Consider the following 3813-nt stretch of genomic DNA (forward strand, 5'->3'; position numbering starts at 1 on the left):
AAGTTTCTGCAATTTTGCCACATAATAAGAGAAATTTCTGCCTTTTTGCCCCCAAATATAAGGAATTTTAGAAATTTTACCTCAAAATAAGGGGAATTTCTGCATTTTTGCCACAAAATATTAGGAATTTCTGCCTTTTTGCCCAAAAAAAAGGAAAATTTCTTTCTTTTTTCCTGAAATAAGTGAAATTTCTGCAATTTTGCCCCAAAATAAGGGAAATTTCTGGAATTTTCCCCAAATAAGTGGAATTTCTGAGTTTTTCCCCAAAATAAGGAGAATTTCTGTCTTTTTGCCCCAACATATAAGGAATTTCTGCCTTTTTGCCCCACATTTGGGGAAATTTCTGCAATTTTGCTCCAAAATAGGCGGAATTACTGCCTTTTTGCCCAAAAATAAGAAGAATGCATACCTTTTTGCCATAAAGAATGGAAATTTCTTCAGTTTTGCTCCAAAATAAGGGAAATTTCTGTTTTTTTCCCTCTAAATAAGTGGAATTTCTGTCTCTTTCCCCCAAAACAAAGAAAATTTCTGTCTTTTTTGCCCCAAAATAAAAAAATTTCTGACTTATTACCCTGAAATAAGTGAAATTTCTGCAATTTTGCCCCAAAATAAGGGAAATTTCTGCCTTTTTCCCACAAATAAGGGGAATTTTAGCCTTTTTACCTCAAAATAAAAGGAATTTCTGCATTTTTGCCACAAAATATTAGAAATTTCTGCCTTTTTGCCCCAAAATAAGGAAAATTTCTGCCTTTTTTCCCTGAAATAAGTGAAATTTCTGCAATTTTGCCCCAAATAAGTTAAATTCCTGCAATTTTGCCCCAAAATAAAAGAAATTTCTGGAATTTTGCCCCAAAGTAAGGGGAATTTCTGATTTTAGCCCCAAAATAAAAGGAAATTCTGCGTTTTGCCCCAAAATTAGGGGAATTTCTGCAATTTTGCTCCAAAATACGGGGAATTTCTGCCTTTTTGCCCGAAAATAAGGGGAATGCATACCTTTTTGCCATAAAAAAGGGAAATTTCTTCATTTTTCCTCCAAAATAAGGGGAATTTCTGCATTTTTGCCTCTAAATAAGTGGAATTTCTGTCTTTTGCCCCCCAAACAAAGGGAATTTCTGTTTTTTTTGCCCCAAATTAAGGGGAATTTCAGCCTTTTTACCTCAAACTAAGGGGAATTTCTGCATTTTTGCCACAAAATATTAGAAATTTCTTCCTTTTTGCCCCAAAATAAGGAAAATTTTTGCCTTTTTTCCCTGAAATAAGTGAAATCTCTGCAATTTTGCCCCATAATATGTGAAATTTCTGCAATTTTGCCCCTAAATAAGCAAATTTCTGGAATTTTTCCCCAAATAATGGGAATTTCTGAGTTTTGCCCCAAAATAAGGAGAATTTCTGTCTTTTCGCCCCAACATATAGGGAATTTCTGCCTTTTTGCCCCACAATTAAGGGAATTTCTCCAATTTTGCTCCAAAATAAGGGGAATTTCTGCCTTTTTGCCCGAAAATAAGGAGAATGCCTAACTTTTTGCCATAAAAAAGGGAAATTTCTTCATTTTTGCTCCAAAATAAGGGGAATTTCTGCTTTTTTCCCTCTAAATAAGTGGAATTTCTGTCTTTTTCCCAAAAACAAGGGGAATTTCTGTCTTTTTTGCCCCAAAATAAGGAAAATTTCTGACTTATTACCCTGAAATATGTGAAGTTTCTGCAATTTTGCCACATAATAAGGGAAATTTCTGCCTTTTTGCCCCCAAATATAAGGAATTTTAGAATTTTTACCTCAAAATAAGGGGAATTTCTGCATTTTTGCCACAAAATATTAGGAATTTCTGCCTTTTTGCCCAAAAAAAGGAAAATTTCTTTCTTTTTTCCTGAAATAAGTGAAATTTCTGCAATTTTGCCCCAAAATAAGGGAAATTTCTGGAATTTTCCCCAAATAAGTGGAATTTCTGAGTTTTTCCCCAAAATAAGGAGAATTTCTGTCTTTTTGCCCCAACATATAAGGAATTTCTGCCTTTTTGCCCCACATTTGGGGAAATTTCTGCAATTTTGCTCCAAAATAGGGGGAATTACTGCCGTTTTGCCCAAAAATAAGAAGAATGCATACCTTTTTGCCATAAAGAATGGAAATTTCTTCAGTTTTGCTCCAAAATAAGGGAAATTTCTGTTTTTTTCCCTCTAAATAAGTGGAATTTCTGTCTCTTTCCCCCAAAACAAAGAAAATTTCTGTCTTTTTTGCCCCAAAATAAAAAAAATTTCTGACTTATTACCCTGAAATAAGTGAAATTTCTGCAATTTTGCCCCAAAATAAGGGAAATTTCTGCCTTTTTCCCACAAATAAGGGGAATTTTAGCCTTTTTACCTCAAAATAAAAGGAATTTCTGCATTTTTGCCACAAAATATTAGAAATTTCTGCCTTTTTGCCCCAAAATAAGGAAAATTTCTGCCTTTTTTCCCTGAAATAAGTGAAATTTCTGCAATTTTGCCCCAAATAAGTTAAATTCCTGCAATTTTGCCCCAAAATAAAAGAAATTTCTGGAATTTTGCCCCAAAGTAAGGGGAATTTCTGATTTTAGCCCCAAAATAAAAGGAAATTCTGCGTTTTGCCCCAAAATTAGGGGAATTTCTGCAATTTTGCTCCAAAATACGGGGAATTTCTGCCTTTTTGCCCGAAAATAAGGGGAATGCATACCTTTTTGCCATAAAAAAGGGAAATTTCTTCATTTTTCCTCCAAAATAAGGGGAATTTCTGCATTTTTGCCTCTAAATAAGTGGAATTTCTGTCTTTTGCCCCCCAAACAAAGGGAATTTCTGTTTTTTTTGCCCCAAATTAAGGGGAATTTCAGCCTTTTTACCTCAAAATAAGGGGAATTTCTGCATTTTTGCCACAAAATATTAGAAATTTCTTCCTTTTTGCCCCAAAATAAGGAAAATTTTTGCCTTTTTTCCCTGAAATAAGTGAAATCTCTGCAATTTTGCCCCATAATATGTGAAATTTCTGCAATTTTGCCCCTAAATAAGCAAATTTCTGGAATTTTTCCCCAAATAATGGGAATTTCTGAGTTTTGCCCCAAAATAAGGAGAATTTCTGTCTTTTCGCCCCAACATATAGGGAATTTCTGCCTTTTTGCCCCACAATTAAGGGAATTTCTCCAATTTTGCTCCAAAATAAGGGAAATTTCTGCCTTTTTGCCCGAAAATAAGGAGAATGCCTAACTTTTTGCCATAAAAAAGGGAAATTTCTTCATTTTTGCTCCAAAATAAGGGGAATTTCTGCTTTTTTCCCTCTAAATAAGTGGAATTTCTGTCTTTTTCCCAAAAACAAGGGGAATTTCTGTCTTTTTTGCCCCAAAATAAGGAAAATTTCTGACTTATTACCCTGAAATATGTGAAGTTTCTGCAATTTTGCCACATAATAAGAGAAATTTCTGCCTTTTTGCCCCCAAATATAAGGAATTTTAGAAATTTTACCTCAAAATAAGGGGAATTTCTGCATTTTTGCCACAAAATATTAGGAATTTCTGCCTTTTTGCCCAAAAAAAAGGAAAATTTCTTTCTTTTTTCCTGAAATAAGTGAAATTTCTGCAATTTTGCCCCAAAATAAGGGAAATTTCTGGAATTTTCCCCAAATAAGTGGAATTTCTGAGTTTTTCCCCAAAATAAGGAGAATTTCTGTCTTTTTGCCCCAACATATAAGGAATTTCTGCCTTTTTGCCCCACATTTGGGGAAATTTCTGCAATTTTGCTCCAAAATAGGGGGAATTACTGCCGTTTTGCCCAAAAATAAGAAGAATGCATACCTTTTTGCCATAAAGAATGG

Source organism: Micromys minutus, assembly GCF_963924665.1.
Source record: "Micromys minutus genome assembly, contig: SCAFFOLD_47, whole genome shotgun sequence".
NCBI classification, from domain to species: Eukaryota; Metazoa; Chordata; class Mammalia; order Rodentia; family Muridae; genus Micromys; species Micromys minutus.